Source organism: Coccinella septempunctata, chromosome 8 (assembly GCF_907165205.1).
Source record: "Coccinella septempunctata chromosome 8, icCocSept1.1, whole genome shotgun sequence".
In the NCBI taxonomy this organism is placed as follows: domain Eukaryota; kingdom Metazoa; phylum Arthropoda; class Insecta; order Coleoptera; family Coccinellidae; genus Coccinella; species Coccinella septempunctata.
The window spans coordinates 27731164-27757774 of NC_058196.1; the positions used below are offsets into that span (position 1 = coordinate 27731164).

Below are 26611 nucleotides of genomic sequence, written 5' to 3' on the forward strand. Positions count from 1 at the left end.
CTCTTATAAGCTCCGTTATAGGTGCTGCGGCTTGTTCAAAAGAAAAAAGTAGTTCTACCTTCGGAGTGGATCAAGATATCAATATAATCAATTCACTGGCTTCGACCTGGGAAATTGACAAGCGCCAGAAGCTCAGCGCTTCGTAAGTTCATGAAAACTCTTATTAGAACACCAAAAATCCAGTTTCTCGATGCAAACAAGCAACCAAGTGCATACCTACCTCAGTAAAAAAATTGAAATTAAAGGGAGTGATAAGAGTGATCTAAATTCAAGAAATCTACCTATTTCAGCTCCTTCAGAAATGAAGAAATCTACTAAAAAAACTGTCGAGTTTTTCGTCTAGGTTATACTCCCAAATCACCGCGTTTATACAGGGTGAGTCTTTGACTCTTATACAAATATTTTAACAGCAGATTCTTAAGGTCGAAAGAAATACTTTTTTCCCTTACCATTTTTTCCGAATCGGCTCGGTTTAAAAGATACAGGCTGTTGAAAAACCATAAAAAATGTTATTTTTGGTTCTATCTCACAAACTGTTTTATCGAATGAAAAAATTTCGAAATATGGTTTTTCGTTCATTCGATGAATCTTTTTCGAACACAAGATATCACCCACGTCTTCCAATTTTCTCATTATGACCATCACTTACCATAAAAATACCAAAAATCCAAAGAACCCAACTCTTGAAACTAAGTTGGACGCTATCTAATGAATATTTGAACGTTTGGTAAAATAACAGTATTCTTCCATATTTCTCGTATAATGCGCCGTTTTCGAGTAATTTGATGTTCAAAAATAAAAAATATCTGTGGAATTCGAAAAATTGGGTACTTAGACCAAATGCAACTTTTTTTAAAAGAACCACAGATGTGTAGTGTCACAGATTTAGCAAGTTATTCTGGAGTTAATTTTGTTTTTCCAGGGGTGGCACATTATGAAAACTTAAAATGGCTGTATCGGTTTATCAGGATCAAATCGGAAAAAATGGTATAAGAAAAAAGTGTTTCTTTTGGCCTCAAAAATCTTCTGTTACAATATTTGTACGAGTCAAGGATTCACACTGTATTTTGAATCTATGTATGTGAAATTTTGCACGTTGGTGCTTCTGGTCAGAATCAATTCAGTCGTTTTCGAGGTTTTGAAGGTTGCCAGGATTTCAGAACTGTTTCCAGAAATTTTCTGATCGTCGGGTACTTTTGAATAGAGGCAGAGGCATAAGAAGCTCCTGAATCTTCTGCTAAAAAAAAAACACTTGATTTTACCAAATATTTGTTCATTTTCATAAATAATATAGTTTGAACTCAGCCGAATTCGTGAATGAACCTGTTAAAGTGTTCGAGTTGTAGAGATCAACCTACTGATGTATGCTCTTCATGCATAGGTGAGTTTTCATCAAACAACGCTAGATATTCCACGAAGATGCCGGAAAACTGCAGACGTTAGCTCGGCGTCCATTTGTATTCGCATAGTTTTATCGCTCTTGTCGGTAAATCATAGAAATAAATTAAATTTATGGAGCCGACTCCCTCCTTGTTTCACTCCGAAGAGTTGGCGCGGGATCTAATAAAAAAATCAATTTTGCGAATGGCGGTATTACCATATATATACAATCTCGGGGAAGTGAGCCTAGATCTAGCATGTGACGCCGCACATTCCGCTCGAAAATGAATATATAGTCGAAAGGATGTGATTCGAGATGATCACCATCGGCAGGCGCGCGCGTTTTATGTTGTTTTCGAAGATGCAATTTCCTAGCTTCCCTCTCCGATTCTAATAAATCGGCCGGGCGTTATATTCGTATAAATATGTAGCGTTTAACCCCGGGTCTCGTTGACAATCGGCTCCATTTCCGGAAGGAAATGAATCTGCGTTAAATGTGTCACTTTTAATACAACTCCGTTAGTCAGGAATCGAAATTAGACCTTCGAGGGTACATATGCCCATACGATATTGATATAGTCCTTTCATTTTTATAAAAACAAGCGGTGGACCTAGGAAATTTGACAATTCACGCTGTGTTGTCCGTCCTACAAGGATATATTGAAAAATTCTTAGCCTACTATAGAACCAAACAAAATTTCAATGTCAAAATATTTTATTACTCAACATATTCTTCTCTTAATTGGATACATTCATTACAGCGAATCTGCAAGGTCTCTAGACCTTTCAAAAAAAATGTTTCTTCTTGCTCTAAAGACCCGACCTCCATAGCTTTTATTACCTCCTCGTTGGAAGAAAATTTACGACCTTTTAAACTTTTTTTTCAGATGAGTAAAGAGATGATAGTCGGATGGAGCCAAATCTGGTGAATAAGAGGGGTGTTCTAGCAATTCAAACCCTAAATCACGAATTTTTTGCATGGCAACATGAGATTTGTTTGCAGGGGCGTTGTCCTGCAAAAACAAAACACCTTCGGATGGTTTTCCGCGTCCTTTCTCTCTAATTTTTTCCCGTAGAGTGGTCAGTAATGTCGAATAGTAATCTCCGTTTATTGTTCTACCCTCATCCAAAAAATCAATCATGATTACTCCATGACAATCCCAAAAAACTGAAGCGAGAACTTTTACAGCAGATTTTTGGACACGAAACATCTTAGGTCTTGGAGAACCAGAGTGTCGCCATTCCATCTATTGTTGCTTTGTTTCTGTATCGTATAAATTCACCCAAGTCTCAACCATAGTATCAAAACGAAGTCTACATCGTTTTCAAATCGAGCACAGATCGAACTCGATGTTTCTACCCTTGCTCGCTTCTGGTCAACATTCAAACATTTGGGATACATTTTGCAGCAATTTTTCTCATGTCCAAATTGACGTGAACTATATCAGGAACGCGTTCGTATGAAATATTCAAAGCTTCAGATATCCGTTTTAGCCCAATTCGACGGTCTTATAAAATCATGTCATGCATCGATATTTTCGGGGACTGACACAGAAACTGGCCTTCTCGATCGGTCATCATCTTCAATGGAAAATTTACCTCTTTTGAAGCTTGCAGTCTAATTTTTCACGGTCGCATACGTATTTTCACCATCATCCATCTGATTTTCTCCTGACAAATTAGTGCAAGAATTCACGCAAGAATTTCAGAAGATACTCTTCAAAAGTCTCTAACATACAGGGTGTTTCTAAATTGGAAGTACAAACGAAGAGGGTAGATAACTCAAGTAATTTTAAGAAAAAGAAGTCCCATAAAAATGGGATTGCAAACGTTTCGTTGAGATACAGTATTTTTTCTTAAAATTGCTCAAGATATCTCCTCTTTTCGTTTGTACCTTCAATTTGGGAACACCCTGTATGTTATGTATTTTCGTACATGGCCAAGATGGCCAATTGAAACCCCCAGACATTCCCTCCTCCTTAGAACTTAAAATTAAACGGCATCCTCGCCAACAAGATATCACTTTGTGATGAACCCGTCAAGAGTCCGACCATCCGACCCTTCCTAACCCCCCATGCCAGCGCTCCGCGAGCGGTTCAAAGTCCGCGCCCGACCCGGCCAAATTTAATCAACTCCGCCGGCCCCGACAAGACCTCTCGTCCACGTCGACGGTCCTGGAAACTGGAAGTTGTCAAATCGAATCATGTCCGTCCATTCGGGCAGCGAGCGCAATGATGGCATAAATTACTCATATCTGTCGAGAGGTCCCGTTTTATTGTTATTTGTAAGCCGGGGCTTACACGAGAAAGCTTTCGACCACTGCTGCGGGTGCGCGCCATCAGAAATTGAATTTCGCGAAGAATAAGATTGAACGGACTTTGGGGCAGTGTGGGGTCGGTTCAGGCCAAGGGGGGGGGGACCGAACATGCTGCGATAATGGATGCGCCAATGTGAGCTCAGTGAATGAAGACGATTTTTTCATCTGAATTTCTGGGAAATCATACGTATCACAGTGTATATGAAAACAACCTGCATGTAATTCCGTATATTTTTTGTACTCAGTGATACTAGGGGTTGCCAAGTTCTTGGAAATTTCAAGACAAGAAATTTTATGTCAATGCCAAGATTTCTTGTCAAGAAAACAAGAAATCTTGAAATATCTTGTCTTACCATGAATATACGGTAAAACGTGTTTGTTTGTGGAAAAGATAACATATTTTAACATGAAATAACTATTTCTATTCATTGCACACATTATTTCTGTCAGAAATGTAAATTGAAAATGATAATCTTGTTGAAACTCCAATTGGAATCTAGATTTGCAATTTTCACTTTCAGGCACACTTTTTTATGTTTATTAAAACGTGGTATAATTTTCGCTTATTTATTATTTTCGATGTTGGTACTTGCGTCCACCTGAATTTCGAAAGAATAACAAAATTTATTTTTATCAGTTATCCATGCATTCATTCATTGCCGTATCCCGTTACCGGGTATTAATCTACAAAAAGACATAAAAAAGAGCCGACTGTGGGCGACTGTGTGCCCTCCTGTGACTGAAGAGACCCAACCGTGACCTACAGATCCTTCCAAACCCTGGGCATGGATAGTCACCAACGAGATCTGGCCGCCGCTGTATTCTTCTAGAGTCTCCATTAGAACTATACACCATAGACCTCCACTGTGGCCTGTCTAACGCTAGTTGTTCTCAGTTATGATTGGCATTAACTGATTTTAGGGATTGATGTAGTGTATCCTTAAACCGCTTATATAGGCCTCCTGGTTTCCGGGCTCCCTCTGCCAATTCGCCATACAGAGCTCTTTTGGGGAGTCTTGTGTCTTGTACCTCATTATGTGGCCGCTCCATCTAAGTCGGGCCCTCGTTACTTGAGTTTCAATTGTTGTACAACTTGCGCGTTGCAAGACTTCTGCATTCGAAACTTTGTGGAACCATCTGATGTGCATTATCTGCCTAAATGACGTTGTTGCGTTTGTTCAAGCTGTTAAAGATGTCGCCTGTAGGGCGTCCAGCATTCGCCTCCATAAAGAAGCGTTGGGAGGACCACTGCTTTGTAAACAGCTGTCTTGGTCTTCAGATTGAGGTCGTGATTTTGAAACACCCCGTCCTTTAGCTTTCAGAATGCCCGTGTTGCTGAATTGATACGGTTGTGTATACCCATGTCTAGGTTAGCCCTAGTATTTATGAAGCTTCCCAAGTATTTGAACTGCTCGACCTGTTCTAGAGTTTCATTCTCTAGGCTGATATCCGTTTGAAGGCTTTCTGGCGAACTAACCAGGATTTTGGTTCTGTCGATAATGAGTCTAAGGCCTAAAGCTTCGTATATTAATTTATAGGTGTGAAACATTATCTGCAGATCCTCTGAGCTGCTAGGGACGTCTGCATATTGAAGTTCCGTGATAAACTTTGTACGGGTTTTTGCTCTGAGGCGCTCTAGGTTAAAAAGGTCTCCATCAAATCTGAATCTGATTCCAACACCTCTTACAGGCATACTCATGTCAGCAATTATCGAGACAGTGAACCGAATGGGACCTTCAGGAACAATAAGCCTGTTTAGTGTAGGCCAAAGATCTGTACCAGGAACAATTTACCTGGGTTGTTCAAAGCAGAAGATGGTACCTGCGAGGTCCCCTGTATGGAGAAAGGAAGTATTAGCCTCCATCACTATCTTGGGAGCCCTCGCATGCTCCCTATATAGTCCATCATCATGCCATGGACTCTGGTACCAGACTATAACCGATATCTCCAAGCTTCCTAAGGACGGGTAGATCTCAGAGTTATTCTCCATGAAAGTCCACCACTCCAGAGATGCCTAGGTTTGTATGGGATTCTCATAACCTTCTGCTACTTCAGTGGCCAAGTGGTTACCACCACCAGGAAAGCATGCAGAGTACGGCAGTGATGAACCCAGCTAAAAGGGAACCACTTTATTAGGTTAACGACAGGAAAATGAATTAATTGAAATGTCCTCTTCGAAAACTGCACTCCACACTCATGAATTCCCCATGCAAGCTCCATGAACATCAATATTCATAAACACAAATAATTATTTATAATTACCGCTGATAAAATTCTGTCCGCGCAACATTGTTTGCATATTTACTGGTATGCATTTCACTGACGAAACAATTAACGTGTCGCTTATGCAACGAAAACCGCAGTATTAACGTAGCCGTGCGGTTTTGAATGATTGCCAATTCAGACAACGTCACATCTTCCGCCTTTAGCGGTCTCCAAATTTGGCATATCGATTATCTTAGCGGTCTTAGATTGGTACGTGAGAGATGAGCGTATGAAGATGAGGAATCTTAGATTTCGCAGTTCCCACAAGCATTCTTGCAGGGCACAAAGGTCACAAATAGGACAACGAGTTTATTTCATTTTTCGCATGAAAGATACACTAAGGATTCTACTGGATGGTAGATCTAGGCAAAGTGAAGGGTCTGCATATTTCTGTCGATTTTTTTAAGGATCTCAGCTATTATATTATTGGTTATCTGGATTGGGAAGTGAGGTTTGCTTTCATAACAAATAATGTAATTCAGTTTTCATTTTCATTGTAGATTTTTAACCAGCATCGGCCACATCGATTCAATATTCGAACTGCCGCCGCCTCTATACGAGTATTCTTGGCGTGATTCTGAAGAGGATACCGTCTTTCCACCTGCTTCTTTCGACGATGGCGATTCTCAGAAGAAAGACTACGTTTCCGGACCATGTTATGCCGCGCACAGGAAACTCCGTTCCATAAACTCCTAACGTTGCCGTCCTAAGGAATGGTCGACGGTCTTCCAAATCCTGGTTCTGCATTCAAGCGACGTACGGGCGTGAAAGGCGGGGGATTTGACAGTTTAAAAACCCGCCCAGAATGTTTAAAAGGTAAGGTTCAAACAAGAAGTTCTTCCCCGAGGGATACATGAATTTTCGAAACTTAAATTAGTTCTCATCCCTGATCATCGTCTGAAGATTGTATACTCAATTATTCATAGGAGGATGTATTGATATCTAGACCAGTTCCATGCATAAAAAAATATTGCGTTACCATAGCAACGATCAATAACTCATTAGAAGTGTCAGTGTGAAGTTTGAGATCAAAAAATTAAACTAGTGTTAAGCCCGTTTGCAACAGCCGAGAATTCTCTAGAAAATTTACTCGAGATTTCATGCGCCGTGAATTATGTACCGTTACATACGCACTTTCGGTAGAATTCTCTGTTCAGTTGCGTACTAAATAGTCTCCGCCCTTTTCTTGCGAGAATTTTGTAGAGAATTCTCCAGAGAATTCTCGGCTGTTGCAAACGGGCTTTACGCAATAAATTGAAAGAATGAAGATGTCCACCGAAATTGTGAAAATCGATAAATTAGAGTATCGAGCCATCATCAAGTACCTGTATTTAAAAGGGTTAAGAGGTAAGCAGAGTTACGAAGATATGCTTAATACCCTTGGTGATCAATGTCCTTCGTATGCGACCGTGAAAAATTGGACTGCAAGCTTCAAAAGAGATAAATGTTCTATTGAAGATTATGACTGATCGGGAAGGCCAGTTTCTGTGTCAGTCCCCGAAAATATCGATGCAGTTAATGACATGATTTTATCAGACCATCGAATTGTGCTGAAACGGATATCTGAAGCACTGAATAATTCATACGAACGCGTTCATCATATAGTTCACGTCAATTTGGACATGAGAAACATTGCTGCAAATGGATCCCCAAATGTTTGAATGTTGATCAAAAGCGTGCAAGAGTAGCAGCATCGCGTTCGATCTGTGCTCGATTTGAAAACGATGCAGACTTCTTAAACCGAATTGTTACTATGAATGAGACTTGGGTACATTACTACGATCCAGAAACAAAGCAACAATCGATGGAATGGCGACACTCTGGTTCTCCAAGACCTAAGAAGTTTTCGTGCTGGAAAAGTTCTTGCTTCAGTTTCTTGGAATTGCCATGGAGTAATCATGATTGCTTCTTTGAATAAGGGTAGAAGAATAACTGAAGATTACTATTCGACATTACTGACCACTCTGCGGAAAAAAATTAAACAGAAAAGACGCGGAAAGCTCTCCAAAGATGTTTCGTTTTTGCAGGACAACGCCCCTGCACACAAATTTCATTTTGCCATGCAAAAAATTCGCGATTTAGGGTTTGAATTACTAGAACACCCCCCTTATTCACCAGATTTGTCTCCATCCGATTATCATCTTTTTCCTCAACTGAAAAAAGTTTAAAAGGTCGTAAATTTTCTTCCAACGAGGAGGTAATGAAATCTGGTCTGGTTTGCAGAGCGAGAAGAAACATTTTTTTGAAAGGTCTGGAGAAGTTGCAGGTTCGCTGTAATGAATGTATCCAATTAAAAGGAGAATATGTTGAGTAATAAAGTATTTTGACGTTAAAATTTTGTTTGGTTTTATAGTAGGCTAAGAATTTTTCACTATATCCTCGTAACTATTGAGGAAGAACATATCTGTTTAGAAATTTGTCTGTTTTTCAGAATAAAAACCATACTCAAATGTATTTTATTATTGAGGAGCCTTCATTCTTGACTCATTTTCTGTTTAGAATGACAAAGGACCTTCAAAATATCGAAAATTTCAACGAAATATCTCTTGCTCTTTCAATTTCATCAGATAAAAGGTGAGAAAGTTTTTTTGTAAAACTGCCATTAAAAGTGACACTTTCAATGACAGCCAACAGAGTTAAAAGTGATTGTTTACATGTTTAAAATACCTTCAACCAAGTGTCTAATCTTCAAAATCCATTAGTTCTCCACGACGCTGGAGTAAATCTCGATTTGGCATCGTCCGCTCCCCAACTAATATGTCAGATGGAGAAATTCAATTGACCAGATCGATGGTTCGTTGTTCATCGCCAAAAATGCATTTATTTCCAGAAGAAATTAATGAAAAAATAATTCTCAATCGCTGGCTACTATAATTCTCTACCTTTTACGCAAATTTCGAAATCCATCTCGAGAAATGCCTCGCCTTCCGAGGCGATCCAGTTCGAGAGCCAATTGTGAGCCAGTGACCAGCCAATCATCCATAAGAGTCCAATTATACCCCGATTTCCAACGTATTTCAATTCATTCCTCATCCTACTGGATACCGAGAAAGTTCCCCAGGAATCAATCTTCTACAATCTCCTGTTTTCCCAGGGATACGCCGTGAATATCCCACCCGCGACCCGCCAAATCCTTCACTGATCGCTGAGGCAGGCGAGATCCGAGCAATTCCGTCCCAGTCATCGCCATCAGCGAGATAACGCCCGGCGGGTTCGTTCGCAAAAGGCGAAAACGGCATCCTTTCCGCCATTCGGCCCGTCGAATGAGTCCTACGAAGGCATTTTACGGCGCGAATGGAGGCCGTAATGTGCCGGTCTGACGCGCTGGGACCGGAGACGGGCTCGGTTGATGGAAGTGGCACGGCAAGACGAAATTCAGATGAAATTCGTCGGGGTTATTTCGTACGGGTGAGTTCCGGGAAGATTTGGACGAGTCCGAACTGGGTATTTTCCGTGCGTGATGGAAGACGTTCGGAGGTTGTTTTTTAGCGTGGAATGGTGAAACCGCAACTTTGCGGTCGCGGAAATTTATACTTGAACGCACGATTCTTCCGCTAGCTAGCGTTAGGTTATTTCACGTTTCCAATTAACATTAAACTGACTGTTTCTTGCTCACTCCAAGCTGAAGTAGATGCTAGAGTTCCATATATTTTTCCTCATTTGAAAAACAATTGAATTTTAAGCAAACAGTCGCTCTGACAACATGAAAAATTACAAGAGTTCAACTTCCTTTCTCTTCAAGGTTAAAATCCCAAATTAGGCCAGAAAACTCTCACATATCGTCAAAATTCGAACTTTGTTTTGTGAAAAAACGGAGAACACTTGCGTGAGTGAGAAGTTCAATGAAAAATATGAACCAAAAATGCAACAACTGTACGCGTACTATTCAGACAATATTTTCAACCCTGATTTCCGTCTAAAAGTATTAATTAATACCTATTTTTTCACTTTGATTGATGTTTAGGTTAGGTAGAGGTTTCATGACTTGAGAGATTTTCAAGTAGAAAAATTGAATGCTGTATTAAATACAGGGTGGGCCATTGGAAAGAACTATAAGTATGTACAGCATTTCATGATCATGCTTTGGATAGCAGATTAATCCATCATCTCAAACCTTATAAATAAAGTTTCTCTAGAAAGAGGAGATGATAAGTATACTCCATTCGTTTATATATGTCCATGAAATAATTCTAATTTAACTAGAACAGATTAAGGTTGGCACTCATGAAATGTCGTTAATGTCATAACGCCCTTGCCACAACTAATATCAATTAATATTACAAAAATGCCGAAAGTGATTGAAAAAAAAAGACAGGGTTTTAGGAAGTGCTATTTGGAATTCAGGTTCGCTCATTCAAATAGTAGTTATACCCTGATATTCTAAAATCTACAATACGTCAGACGGTAGCGAACATATTCAATGTAAGAGAATTTTTATAATGTTTCATCTGAATCTAAACGACTTATATTTCAGCTGAATATTTCCACAATCAGAAAGATTTTGAAAGAAGAGGATGACAAAGAATTTCCTTCTATTGGGAGACCCAAAAAAGTGGTGGCATTTGACAATTTTATGTTTGAGTGAATTGATGCGAAAAGTTTACTGCAGGTTTTCGATGAATGTCATCGTAGAATAAGTTCCCGAAAATTGATTTTTCTATTTTTCATTTGGCTTGTCCTATACATTGTGAATGTCTTAAGGTACCAATAAATACCTAATTATTATTATTATATCAATGTATTAAGATGAACAGCCACAAATAGGCACCAGTTGTCCTGTCGATTGTTTAATCATGTGAAATTTTTGTTCAAAGGTGAAGTTCATCTTAACTTGGAACTTCCTTTGATTCCTTTCACTTATGCTGATGCAAGATGATTTTTGTTGAAGAATTTAACATTCTTGTAATTATCTGTCAATTCATTCGGAAGATACCCATTCCGAACCACTGCATCATATGCATTTCATCCTCGGGTTAATTTTTTTGAAATCTACAACTGATGTAACGTATTCAAACTTTAGCCAATGAAGATAACGAACATTAACTCTCCTCAAGCTAGTGCATATAAGGACATTATACTGATCTCTTGTATTTTCCATGTAAATAACTGGATTTGGTATGCCTTCAATCAGTTTGTATAAACTTCAATTATATCCGGCACATATTTTCCGAAGAGATTCGACATTGTGATAAAATACGTAATAACAGAAACTTTTACGTAGAATGGGAACATAGCGTTGATTTAAAAGCCAAAAATATATTGACAAACGTCATGACCCCACATTTTCGCACTATACAGAGTGGAATGTGTTAAATTTCCATGGCCAACCGAGTGCTAAAATAAAAGTAAATGGAGTATAGTTTCAAGTTTAGGTAGGTACCTATAAATTGCTTCATCTAATTCGATGCCAAAAAAAACTTAATAAGCGTTGAATGAGGCAGGATGAGTAGTCAAATTTCAAAAGTAATTTAGTTGTCATCTCAAAAAACCTCATATCATTCTAACGAACAAAAAACGTTATTCACGAGCAAAAAACTAATGTACCGATATTAAAGAGATCGCAAAACACCGTGAACAGTAGTTCATCTTTGAACTGCAGTACGAAAAGACGATTTCGTTCGAAAAACTCAACGCTTTGATCCGTCAATTAATAAACCGGTCTTCAAACACGAGAATCGAACTTGAACGCTTTAAAAAGTCCCCACTTTCAACGCCAATCACGTCGAATATCCGCTGACGATCCCCCCTCCCCCTGAAAAAACGAAAGAAACGACAATCTCTTCCTTAGCCCTCATTAAGCCCCATTCCCATGCTCGGCGTAACCCTCCGCCGATTATGTATTTGCCCCGCGGACTCTACAGACTTCCCGAATTTCCACACCCATCAACGGCGACGATCAAAAGGAATAATTTGATTAATTATGCAGGGTTAAATAGCCCCCGGAAGTTAAATGGCCGGGAAGTTTAGTGTAATGAAGGAGACCGAATGTCTGTTCTTTATTGTGATGCAGATTGGGGCTGAGCAGCGTCCGGAGGAGAAATTTCGTGCTTAGTCGGCAGTGGGCGGTGGGCGGTGGGGGTTGGCCTGCTGGGAATGACGGAAACCCTCGTTTGTTCCATCAGAGTTACCCGGAAAATGGAACTGTATGCAGATAGCACAGACTGGGGTCATAGGAGTTCGCAGAAATGAAGCCAAATATAAAAAAAAACAAGAATAGAATTAAATTACAAATTATATTTTTCCCCAAATTTTAGTAACTTCCTTAGACAAATAATAATCAGGGAATATTCATATTACTGAACTAATTCAAAGGAGAATGAAACAAAACGACTATTCTCCATGGATGGAACTGGATTTTGTGGGAGCTTCTAATTTGATGAATCTTTCGTGCCAAATAATACAATTCTTCATTTTGTTGAAATAGTAGCTAGCTACTACTAATTTGGAGAAGATAACATTCATTCCATATGCAATATATACAGATAATTTAACACAAAAAACTGATCTTTTCCCCGGCATTCTGAAAAAACTTTGGAGTGGCTGGATGTTTTTCTGAACTTCTGAGCCTTCTATTGAGGATGTTCCAAACCTGCTCAATCGGATTGAGATCTGGACTTCTTGCTGGCCATTCTATTCGAGAGACTTCAACCTCTTCAAGGTACTCCTGAACGATGCGCGCACGATGGGGTCTGGCATTATCGTCCATAAAAATGAAATTTTCACGAATGTTTGGGGCAAATGGCACTACATGCTCTTCAAGAATGTTCCTTATATACTTATCAGCATTCATAGCTCCATTATCAACGACCACCAGGTCTGTGCGAGCAGTCAAAGATATTCCACCCCATACCATAATCGATCCTCCCCGAAACCAGTAGTATTCAGGAAATTGCATTGAGTATATCTTTCATGTGGACGTCTGTATACAAAGGAAAGTCGATCACAATGGTAAAGGCAGAATCTAGACTCATCTGTGAAGAGAAATCTTTCCCAATCGGCCTCTTCCCAATGGATCAATGGATATGCTCTCTCGCAAAATCCAAACGCGCCCTTCGATGTACTGGGGTAAGAGCTGGGCCTCTTGCCGCGACAAGAGGCCTTAAATCATATTCTCTGAGGCGATTTCTTATTGTCTGAGTGTTAATTTGCACCTCATGAGTTTGCTCAAGCTGAATTTGAAGGAGGCGAGCGGTTGCAAACCGTTGTCTCAACGAGGAAACTCTCAAGTAACGTTCTTGAATGACAATTCTTGTGTATGTCCACTCTTCTTCTCGCAAAACTACCACTTGGGCACATTCCTCTTGGGTCAAATTGCGTGTTTCGCGTTGCATAGCGATCGAGTGTAGAGAATCAAACGAAAGAAAAACTATTGATCACTAGAATTGATCGAGAACAACTGATTTTAGAATGGAGCCAATACATTCAAAATCTGATAAAATCATCTTTTTTTATTCTGCTGGGAAAAAACATCTGTATTGAAGAAAACCGTTGAAAGCAGATAACATATGCATGCATAATTCTGATAAAAATAATTATCATTGAGAACACCTTCAGTTGTAGAATAAATTGGAGATTTCCATAATGTGCGTTAATATTTGTGCGCAGTGTATTCGATGAATTTTTCTCGAACACAAGATATCACCCGCAGCTAATCATTCTGAAAGTAATTTTTTTTTCCAGGGGTGGCACAGCTCATTATGAAAACTAAAAATGCCTACATATTTCAATCAGAGCTGAATCGGAAAAAATGGTATAGGAAAAAAGTGTTTCTTCCGACTAACCTACTGTTGAATTATTACTACGAGTCAAAGACTCACACTGTACAATTCGGTTTTGTGGACTCACGGAGCCGATGGTTCGTTTTCAATGGCCCACTGTGTATATAAAATAATTTTTTTTTACCTTTTCCTAAATCTCGGCTTTTTCAAGTGAATGAAACTTATGCTGGCTTTCGAAACCTAAAGTGACAAAATACATAGTAGATCTGGAAACTGATCTAGTCTATGTAATTTTTTGTTATTACTGTGTTGTGATACTGAAATTTTCCGTCACGGAGTTTATTCGGGTTTTTCTTCAATTTGGTTTGTCTACACGAAATTCTACGTAGGTATTCTTGAGAGAAATTCAACTCCTACTCTAGCATCCCATAATTGTCGTGGTACCGTGGACGATTGCAGAAAACTGTCGGAATCGCTCGAATTTTTCCTGCTTTTATCAGACAGACATCTCCTTTTACGTCTCCTGCAATCGCCCCATCTGAAGGTGCATTGTATTTTACCGAGTTTACGCCTTTGTAAAGTCGCGTAATCGAAATCGTGGGCGTGTGAGACTTGAGGATAGTTTCGAAAAGCAATCGCGGGGTAAAGAACGAAAACGCGGAACGGTATTTAGATGGGAGGAGGAAGAACAAGGACCCCTTTGTTCTCCCACCGATCGGAAACTTTATTACACGCTCCGCAGGACATACAAATCGGTTCTTTTTCTTCCTACACCGACGCTGCTACGCGCGCGGTCTATTTCGAGTGTCCCGAATTTTATGGACGGTCGTAAATCATAATTTGTTCGCATTTTATAATGAAGCTGTGCCTCGATGGAGTCGTTTCCCTAAACTGATTCTGATTTTTAGGAGACACTGTCTATTAGCGGAGTGAATTGTGGGAAACCGAGACCAGCTCTGACCCTTTCATGGTGGGATTTCGCCATTAATTAGATATAATAAAAAGCTCCTGCGTTGTTTGGATGGGACTCTGCGAAAGAAAAAATGTTGCGAATGGAAAACGTACGCATAGAAATCCCAAACGTAAACTAGACATCTTTTCCCAAGTTGCTGACAGATATCGATGATCAGAGAAAATTACAGGTTTTTGACAATCGATGTCAGATGGTGACATATAGGTTAACAACTATATGACGCATAGACATAGACGTGGACTGCTTATACCATCATGAAATTGGCTATTTTTTAGAAAGAGAGAAATGATGATCGTCAGGCCAATACCCGTCTATTTTCTGTTAACATAGACGACGTGTGGACCTATCAAAATTTTGGAAAAAGACAACTATCTGACCTGATGTTCAGTTTCTCCTTGTTAGTTTTTTTGACCGTATTTCATGTACAGATGGAAAGGAAATGCTTAGTCCATGTCTCTATGTCTAAAATTTGACGGAAGTGAAGTTGGTACAGATCACAGAGCATGGTGGGACATAAATTCGACTCATAGAGTGTAAAGTATGTGTACTCGTACTGTTTTTGGTCTCGATATTTATGGATTTCCATAGAGTGAAAAGTAAGTTTACCTTACTGTGAGTAATTTCTCATAGAGTGAAAAGTAAGTGTACTGTTTTTGGAGTCGATATTTATGGACTTCCTTCTACTATTGTTTTAGACGATTCTAACAAAAATAGTGTTGTGTTCGTTGCCTGATTCGGAACGTGACTGCAATCCCATCTATTATGATTATTTTAAGGCTACTTTTAAACTATACAGGGTGAGTCTTTGACTCGTACAAATATTTTAACAGTAGATTCTTAAGATCAAAAGAAGCAATTTTTTCCTATATCAGTTTCTTCCGATTCGGCCCTTATAAAAAGATACAGCCATTTTAAGTTTTAATAATGAGCTATGCTATCCCTGGGAAAACAAAATTACCTTCAGAATAACAAGCTATAGATATCTGTGGCACTACACATCTGTGGATCTTTTAAACAGAGTTGTATTCAGCCAAAGTACCCAATTTTTCAAATTTCACAGAATAATTTTTGAACATCAAATTACTCGAAAACTTCGTATTATACGAGAAAAAATGAGGAATACTTTTATTTTACAAAACGTTCAAATATTCATTAGATAACGTCCAACATAGTTTCAAGGGTTGGGTTCTTTGAATTTCTGGTATTTTTATGGTAAGTAATGGTCATCATGAGAAAACTGAAAGAAGTGGGTGATATCTTGTGTTCGAAAAAGATATATCAAATGAATGAAAATCTATATTCCGAAATTCATTTCATTCGATAAAATCGTTTGTGAGATTGAACTAAAAATAACATTTTTTATGGTTTTTCAACAGCCTGTATCTTTTAAACCGAGGCGATTCGGAAAGAATGGTAAAGGAAAAAAGTGTTTCCTTTAACCTCAATAATCTATTGTTAAAATATTCCTACGAACGAAAGACACCCTGTATTTTCCATATTAATTTTTTATTTAATGGATGAAAGAACGAGACCATCGAGGAGGCGATGTTAACCTGGGCAACATTGAAGACCCCCCCATAAACCTCACCGACGTCTCATTCCGAACGAAAGGTTGACATGGAAGAAAACAAAACTGGCTTTGTTGCAGGCATAAAAATAATTAAAAGCATATGTGTAAAATGTGACGGTTCCTACGTTATTTATGGCATTGCTAGGCGCTTTGGATACGGCTTATAACCCCTTCGAATCGTAACGGACCCAGTAATGTCTTCTTCTGGCGGCATTCTCCATCTTTGAAGTCCAATAATAATTCATTAGGTATGTTATGGATCGACGTGTAACAATGTTTCGAAAATAGCCGCGTGGTAGATTCGTTCCGAAGGAAAGAGAGGTAACGTCTTGCTTTGAGACGGTTCGACAACTTGTACGGGTTACAAAAGATGGAGATCAGAAGTTAATCCTGCCCAGAAAAAAAATAATACTTTAAAATGAGTTGCTGAGGAAAATATTTCATTTCACCTATTTGCCTCCTCAAAAATTAATCTCCACGTTTACAATGATGATGGTATAGGAATGCCGAAACCGGTATGGATTTCGAAAACACCATAACATAAACTGGTTACGTCCAAACTGTGGACGCACGTTTGTATGTTCGTACAAGAACTATAACATAGAGCGCCTAATGATTTATATAGAGTTCGCCAAATGATTCGAAATTATAAAATATTTTGAGCTCGTCAGTGGATTCTACGAAAAAAGGTCCTGCAGAAGGTTCAAGTTTCAGATCTGTAACTTCAAAGACAAAAAAGTTATGACAACTTTTCGAAATCGTCTGAATCTAATTTTTTTTGCTGATAGCTCAAATACGAAGAATCGTAAGAGGCTACGGTTTTCACCATTCTTTCTTTCTCTGAAAAAAGCTCGGAAATGTGTCATCCGTTTTCTTCTAGCTCTTATAGTTCCCGAGATCCCCTCAGTAGACAACGAATTTTGCCCACCCTGTACAGTCGACACGAGGAATACACGAGGAAACAAAAAATCGAAGGCGACTTCTGTCCGATCAAATCGTTTTTCTACCTCTATAATTGATTCATTAGACTTTTACTGCATGTTTCCTAATGAGAGTCATAATTAATAAATAGATTATTCGTTAAGATACGAGTTTATAGCCGATTGAAATGCGAAATCGGGTTAATATTCATCGATATCAGATCTGAATCTCATCGGAAATGTCAGTTTTTATTGTTCGTAAGTAGATTCATCTGTAGGGATTCATTAACTTGATGATGCTTCCTGTCAATGGAAAAAGGAAACTGGAATTAGTGAGAATCAGGATTCAACAGCACTTAAATCAAAATAGAAATAGGTATAACTCCATTTACATTTATTCTAGCAGTCGGTTGGCCATGAAATAATTTTCTCAAGTTTTGTAACTAGAACGGAGTAAGGTTGGCACTTACGAAAATGCCGAAAGTGATTGAAAAAAGAGACAGGGTTTCATGAAATGCTATTTAGAGTTCAGGTCCGCTCATTCGAATAGTTATACCTTGATATTCTAAAATTCACAATACGTCAGACGGTAGCGAACATATTCAATGTAAGAGAATTTATATAATGGTTCATCTGAATCTAAACGACTTATATTTCAGCTGAATATTTCCAGAAATCAAAAAGATTGTGAATGAAGAGGATGATAAAGAATTTCCTTCTATTGGGAGACTCAAAAAAGTGGTGGCATTTGAGAATTTTATGTTTGAGTGAATTAATGCGAAAAGTTTACTACAAGATTTTTGATGAATGTCATCGTAGAATAAGTTCCCGAAAATTGATTTTTCTATTTTTAATTGACTTGTCCTATACATTGTAAATGTCTCAAGGTACCAATAAATACCTAACTATTTTTATTATATCAATGTATTAAGATGAATAGCCACAAATACGCGTTAAGTGTCCTGTTAATTGTTTATTCATGTGAAATTTTTGTTCAAAGGTGAAGTTCATCTTGATTTGAACTTCCTTCAATTCCTTTTTCTTATATTGATGCAAGATGATTTTTGTTGAAAAATTTAACATTCTTGTAATTATCTGTTAATTCTTTCGGGAGATACCCATTCCCAACCACTGCATCATATGCATTTCATCTTCGGGTTAATATTTTTGAAATCTACAACTGATGTAACGTATTCAAACTTTAGCCAAAGAAGATAACGAACATTAACTCTCCTCAAGCTAGTGGATATTATGATATTATACTGATCTCTTGTATTTTCCAGGCAAATAACTGGATTTTGTATGCCTTCAATCAGTTTGTATAAACTTCAATTATGTTCGTCACATATTTTCCGAAGAGATTCGACATTGTGATAAAATACGTAATTACAGAAACATTGACGTAGAACGGGCAACATAGCGTTGATTTAAAACCCAAAAATGTTTTGATAAGCGTCATAACCCCACATTTTCGTACTATACAGAGGGAAATGTGTCTAATTTCCATGGCCAACCGACTGCTAAAATAAAAGTGAATGGAGTATAGGTAGTAGTTGAGTGACAGTAGTCTTTTGAAGGTTTTAAGAATTCTCTTTATGAATTGGAATTTTTTTCGGTGTAAAAATGTGAAATGATTATCATTTGCTTTCAGGCAATGATCAAATTCTTGTTCAACGTTTTTTCAACATTTTTTAGCATCAAAGGTAACAATAGTAACAGTTGGAGTCATCTTTTCAAAACGGACCGATGTTGGACCGCCGCGTAAAATTTGGCAGCACTTTGAAATCAAAAATTGTAGACGCTCCGATCATCCGAGCCTGTAACAGTTCGTCAGAACAGTTCGGAATCGATAAAAGGCCATTACCAGGTCCCGTGAAATGCCCCAGGTAATTGTTCAGTCCGTCAGGCAATTTATTCCCTATCCATAAATTACATACCCCGTTCGCGAGTCCGCCGCCGAGTCTGAAACGGGCGCAAATCATGGGCTTGCTGAGATCGTAGGCCTCGGGCCTCGAGCTACGCTTAACAAGAAAGCCGTTTCCTTATTGGATTTCCATTTTCTTCGCAGCTTATCAGCGGTTCGAGGGTCCGACGCGGTCAGAGAAGATGTGGGGACATTGTTTGGCATACTTTCTTCGGAAAACGTGGTATTCTCTTATTATCTTCCCGTGAAAACTGACCCTTATCGTCTTATCGTGATTTTCCGACCTTTTTACACTATTGAAAAGTGAATCTTTTATCCAAAGAATGGTGTATCGAGATTGAAGGGCTGGTTTCAAATGATCCACGAAGAATTTGAGAGTAACGGTAACAATGAGATCAAAAATATATGTTGAGTATTCGACATGAATGAATTGCTGTACAGGGTGGGCAAAAATCGTTGTCTACTGAGGAGATCTCAAGAACTACAGCAGCTAGAAGAAAACGGATGACAAATCCTGGAGCTCTTTTTTCCTGAACAATCCCAATCTGAGAACAGAACCGACCTATCATTTCTAAATTCCGAGATATAAACAAAAATTGAGATTTTGATGAATTCGAAAAGTTCTCATAACTTTTTTGTGTTTGAAGTTACAGAGCTGAAACTTGAACCTTCTTAGGCACTTCTATACGTTTAATCACTGACAAAAGATTTATTTCAAATTCAAAAATAACAAATTGCATTCAAGAACACGAAAGTTCGCCTAATGATTCGAAATGAACGAATATTTTGAGATCGTTAATGGATTCTACGTAAAAAAGTACCTGTAGAAGGTCCAAGTTTCATAACTGTACCTTCAAAGATAAAAAAGTAATGAGAACTTGTGTGGAGGCTTATTACACACGCACAAAATATGGTCCTCATGACACTTATGGCTTGATTAAATAAAAGAAATGAAATGAGGTGTTTGTATGAGCAATAATCAACTCATCTGGTGTTTAGTGGTATCAATTGTTGATGCATTTAGAAGCCTTTCAACTTGAACAATTAATATCTTTGTTGAACGAAGGTTTAACTCAGCAATAAGTTGCTAACTGTCTCTGATTTGATTATAGTTATAGAAAGGATTGACCCAATATCTCTCTATAGACCAAACCTTATGTATTATTGCATGTATGTTAATTATCCACTTCAATTTTTCACATCTTCTGTCCTTTACGAAAGATCAATAATCTTCCCGCAGAGAAATACCAAGCAGGTAGATTATACTCGTGGACAGACGAAGGACCAAATTTAAATTGTAAACCGCAAGTTGCCTAGGGCCATATCTCAAGTGCAATGTCATTTCACAGTCGGGTCATAAATAAACGATTATATTAAGTTTCAACCTTGTTGCAGTAAAGCTGTATTTATATTTGTGTAGGAAATGAACTCCACTGGCATCTCCTTATTATATTCCGAGCCTGCTATATTTAAATGACAGATATAACGTTGCATTAGGTATATTTCGTGGTGATTTTACAGACGCCGACCTGAAAACTGCAAATTACGCTTTATTTTTCGTTTTTTGGAGGTTTATCGGTAGATTTGATTTTTATGGTTCTTCTTGGAAGTATCACGTTTGACTCACTCGTACCTTCTGTGAAATTTTCGGGAATAGTGGTACATATATGTCTCAATGTTAAATGCATTGGAATGATTTTCCCCTTCGTTCATCCTAAATTGATATCATTAAATTAAATTAAATAAAAAAATTATTTGACGGATCAGATCCGATGCTAAATCCTCTCTCAGTACGGAGGTTCCATGGTGTAATGGTTAGCACTCTGGACTTTGAATCCAGCGATCCGAGTTCAAATCTCGGTGGAACCTAAACTTTTATCTACCAACCGAATGAAAAACGATTATCAAATGAAAGGTTTTTCCTACAGCTCGCTGAACTTTTTCAGCGACAAATTACATCTGCAATCAGAAGAAGAGAATTATGTACAAACTCAGTTTACGAATTTTTCGTCGCTGCTAAAAACAAAATTTTGGTTCCCATTCAGCATTCAGCATCTCATTATGCGCACTGATGTATTATCGCCATTGGTCACTTCGAGAGAGATCATGCTGCAATGAGTGTACACCGCCGCTAACTAGATGAAACGAGTTTATCTATCCTAGATAACAAAGTTTACGCGCACCTTCCTATGGTTCTGTTCTCCTAATAAGAAATATATTCTGGATGCAATATAAATCAATTCAAAAACTCATTTGTTTATTTAACTAACTTATTATAAATCCCTCCTTTTCTAGAGGGAGATGGATATATATGGCCCGCCGAATTTGGCAAGGTAGAATCCTACTAATACCGTACTGATTCAACTGTACTCTGAAAACATCATCAAATATCGAGATTTGTTTTGAAAAACGCTACTTGATATTCTTTTGTCCCAAATTTTTATGCCATTTTCGATAACTAATTAATTAGTTAATATGCAATTGCAGAAAAAAAACTAAATTCTCCTAATTCCACAAATCGCCATAGTATAGACGAAACCACAAATTGTCATAAAATATCCCAATTTTTTTCAAATTTTATTAGCTTTTTTCCTTCGGAAATCAGAGTCTATCTGCCCCTCGACAAAACGAAGATGCACATGCAATTGCACCGATCCAATAAGTGCATTTAAAATATCAAAGTAACGAGAGTTCATACGAAGTACACCGGAATTTTATATTGTAATTGATCTATGACTACATACGCCGCAACAGGATCCCATAACCCTGAAGAGGTCCGTTGTTTCGACTTCAGAGACGTTCGAGAGCATATGACGTCACAGTATAAACACACATGATCACGTGACGCTTTAACAAGGGCCTGGAAGATCCACACTTTGACCCGGCCGGTCCACCATTCCGCACGCTGCGCATGCGCCCGTTCGAGTGCGTGATTACTTGAGCACAAATCCTACTCTTTTGAAGTGAAGATAAGAGATAAAATTAATTCCTGATAATTGTGATCTATTGATTTGGCTTTATTGGGCTTTTTGGATCATTTTTGAAGGATACTTGCACTAAGATAAAAATTCTGGTTTCTTCATATTTTTATTTAACTATTATAAATAGCTAGAAAGATAGAGCCATTTTAAGTTTTCATAATGAGCTATGCCACCCCTGGAAAAACAAAATTCCCTTCAGAATTACAAGCTAAATCTATGACATTACACCTCTGTGGATCTTCTAAACAGAGTGGCATTGAGCCAAATTACCTAATTTTTCGAATATCACATATATATTTTTTATTCTTGAACATCAAATTACTTGAAAACGGCGCATTATACGAGAAAATATGAAGACTACTTTAATTTTACAAAACGTTCAAATATTCATCAGATAGCGTCTAACTTAGTTTCAAGAGTTGGGTAACTTGAAATTTTGGTATTTTATGGTACGTAATGGTCATAATTAGGAAACTGAAAGAGCTGAGTGATACCTTGTATTCGAAAAAGATTATCAAATAAATGAAAAACTATATTCCGAAACTCATTTCATTCGATGAAACCGTTTGTGAGATAGAACTAAAAACAAAATTTTTTAATGGTTTTTCAACAGCCTGTATCTTTTAAACTGAACCGATTCGGAAAAAATGGTGAAGGAGAAAAGTGTTTCTTTTGACCTCAAGAATCTACTGTTAAAATATTCGTACGAGTCAAAGACTCACCCTGTATATCACAGGAGTTCTAATTCTCATTCGCGATTCAAAATTTTTTTATTGGGAATTGCGACAACACTGGGCTTGCGCCTCGTATCCCCAACCTATAGGCAGGACAGACCAGCCGCTCTCGCAACAGAATCTAGAATCTATTATAAAACCTGATTGGCAAGTTTCAGACAGGCTAATATGCGAAGCCTCGTTGGCGAAATAGCGCGCCGGTTTTTCTACCTGAGAATCGACCGATCGACTATTGCACTTTATTGCAACAATTATTCGAGAAAAACGCATCCGCACACCGCGGTCGAGCGCAGTAAAGAAAATAATTGATATGCTCGGTACAGACGAGATCCTTCTGGTTCGAGCTAATTGGAATGGGGGATTTTTTATTTCGGAGGTTCGAGAGCAAAAACCAGTTGCGTTCGAACATAGCACTTGGACTAGTACGTACAGCTAATCGTATTTTTCGAGAACGGCGAAAGTCAGTTTTTGCACTGTTTTGGGTCGACGAATGCCAGGATAACGGGACAAGTTCATATATTTGCCTGAATGATTGGTATTGCGTGATGAATATAGGATTTTTTCAATACACAGTTCTCTCACTACCCCGACCTAATTCAAAACCAAATCTGTTCCGAATTACTGCGTTCAGAAATAAAGTTTGAACACTACAACAGAAACAGAATTTCATCATTCATTGCGTTGATTAAAGTTAACCTCATTTCATGAGTCAATTGACTAGAAACCTCGAAAAACTCCAAAAAAATATAATGAATACATATATAAACAGAAATATCTATTGAATAAAATATTGCGCGGAAAAAAACACTGAAATTAAAGAGGAAAATTCGAGCTTTCTCTGTCAGGTGGTGAAAAATTATATTACATATCAACATATAGAATTCGAAATATCAATCCCTGTAAATAACGAAAAACACTTATTACTTTTGGATTCAAGCCGAAAACTTTTATTTTATTTTACCAAAATTAATTCGTATTTGATTTTCGTCCATTGCAATTCCAACTTAAAATATAAGACCTATAATTTGGGTATAAGCTGAGGTACTACGAGGATCTATTGAAACATTCTAAGCCTACCTTAGAATCAAACAAAATTTCAATGTTAAAATATTTCATTACTCGACATATTCTCCTCTTAATTGGATACATTTATTACAGCGAACCTGCAATTTTTTCTTTTAGAGTAGTCAGTAATGTCGAATAGTAATCTCCGGTTATTGTTCTACCTTTATCCAAAAAATCAATCATGATAACTCCATGGCAATCCCAAAAAACTGAAGCAAGAACTTTTTCAGTAGATTTTTGGACACGAAACTTCTTAGGTCTTGGAGAACTAGAGTGCCGCCATTCCATCGATTGTTCCTTTGTTTCTGGATCGTAGAAATGTACCCAAGTCTCATCCATAGTAACCATTCGATTTAAGAAGTCTACATCGTTTTCAAATCGAGCACAGATCGAACGCGATGCTTCTACCCTTGCACGCTTTTGGTCAACATTCAAACATTTGGGCATCCATTTTCCAGCAATTTTTCTCATGTCCAAATTGACGGGAACTGTATGATGAACACGTTCCTATGAAATATTCAGTGCTTCAGATATCCGTTTAAGCCCAATTCGACGGTCTTATAAAATCATGTCATGCATCGATATTTTCGGGGACTGACACAGAAACTGGCCTTCTCGATCGGTCATCATCTTCAATGGAAAATTTACCTCTTTTGAAGCTTGCAGTCCAATTTTTCACGGTCGCATACTTAGGACATTGATCACCAAGGGTATTGAGCATATCTTCGTAAATCTGCTCACCTCTTAACCCTTTAAAATAGAGGTACTTGATGATGGCTCGATACTGCAATTTTTCGATTTTCACAATTTCGGTCGACATCTTCTTTCTTTTAGTTTATTACGTAACTCTGGTTTACTTTTTTGACCTCAAACTTCACACTGACACTTCTAATGAGTTATTATTCGTTGCTATGGTAACGTAATATTTTTTTATGCATGGACGTAGTCTAGGCTAACTAGATATCAATACATCCTCGTATAATGAACAGAGTTTCAAATTTTCAGCAACATATAACACTTTATTGTGTAACTGGACGGGAATTGGAAAGTTACCCACGAAACCAGCCGAAAAAAAAAACAATAACTTCCGAATCGAAAACAACTGTAAAACCATAAAACCCCAGAAGTAACGCCAGATACCTGACAACAGCTACACGATGACGGTAGCAGCGAACAAATCGCCCCGGTGTGACCCAATTTTTTTTGCATATTTCTGGATTATACCGCACCCTCTCTACCGATTGTTGTCTCCGTATATAACGGGGATTCTGTGATCTCCGCTCTTTTCGGGGACGCTTGAAGGAAATGGAACATTTAAATGCATGGAAAGATTTACAGCTACCCCCTTGGGACGTTCAGATAACGGGTGGAGCAAAAAAAATTGGAAAGTTCTCCTTGCCGCTTTCTGCGGTTTTATTCTGCGTTCGAGAGGGGGTTGTCGGGGTTTGATTCGGTCAGTTTTAGGGGTAGTATGGATGTGAGGACCGGTGGTTTTGGTTGATTAGTCTGAAGGAATATGGTGAAGGATGATGGTTGAGTGATTTTGTGATAGTGGATGTCTAATACTTAGCTTCATATAAAGATCATTATCAGCACTGGGATTTGGACAAATCGTGGGGTCAATCAAGGTAAAACTGACCTAGGTTTAAAGCAATTTGTATGGTATATTTCGTCTTTAATTTGTTTTTTTAGCATTGCCTGCAATTTTTAATTTTATTTTTATATAAAGCAGAAAACTCATATGGAATTGAGCATTCTATGGGAGGCAAGAAGGCTTAAACAAAAATTAGTGTTCTCCTCATTTTGCAAGGGATGAAATATGACCTTTTTATATCTTATTCTTCATTAGTCTTACTCTGGACGAAATGAGATCGATGGTTGTTAGATTTTAACACTTTTCATAGTGTTACTTATCGTAGGAGACTGGGGAGGGTTGATACGTTTTTTGGAATTTTTATTTTGGAAACTGAATTATATGAAGAAACAGGACTTTTCTTATATTATATAATTCTTCAATTAATCGTTCAACAAAATAAATATAGAAATCTCAAAAACCTAAACATCTTATTCTGTACAGAACGTTGAACACAAAAACATGCAAACTATCTCAAGCCTCCCCACATATGGGAGGATTGATACGATGTACTGGGAGGCATGAGACACCAATTGAAAATATAAGTCCCATTGGCATCACTTGCAAATGTCACATATAAACATTTTTGTGCCTTTTCTAACACCCGCAAATTCTTCGTCGCGCCATTGCGGGCACACCTGGATCCTGATCCAGAATTCCTTTGATATAGAGGATGAAAATGAACCATTGCAATATATATAGGCTACATCTTCGACCTCTCAATCATATTCTTCAACCGTGTCATCCTCATTGTCCGAAATACCCCGGTCTACATACTCTTTCTTTCGTATACCTCTTTTGTTTGATTTTCTTGGTTCTTGTTCTGCCTTGGCTATGTATGCTGCTGGATGTACTAGGATTATTTAGCTCAGTAGGTAGGTCAGCAATGATAATGGCTTGCTCTGGTCCCATAGGTGTAGAAAAATCAGGAAATGGTCGGTTAGTCACTTACGCACAAGAAAAGTCGGCCTCATTAAATACATGGGGATTGTACGGATAAATTCCAGTTATTAAAAATCCCCTTGATATGTTGGATGGTGAAAACGCCTTCATGTAGTCCAATCCAACAAGCTACGGAATATTTTTCGAAGATGATACATGTATCAGGCCTCCCCACGAGAAATGTCTCAA

The 26611-nt window shown here is 38.0% G+C and overlaps 1 protein-coding gene and 1 non-coding gene across 6 annotated transcripts in view; one reads left to right on the forward strand and one right to left on the reverse strand.

Annotated features, from left to right (window-relative positions):
* Nucleotides 1-26611, reverse strand: part of LOC123318918 (homeobox protein abdominal-B) — a 157326-nt gene that overhangs the window by 17258 nt on the left and 113457 nt on the right. The window lies entirely within an intron of this gene.
* Nucleotides 20865-20936, forward strand: Trnaq-uug. Its single transcript has one exon. It is a non-coding gene; the product is annotated as a tRNA-Gln (tRNA).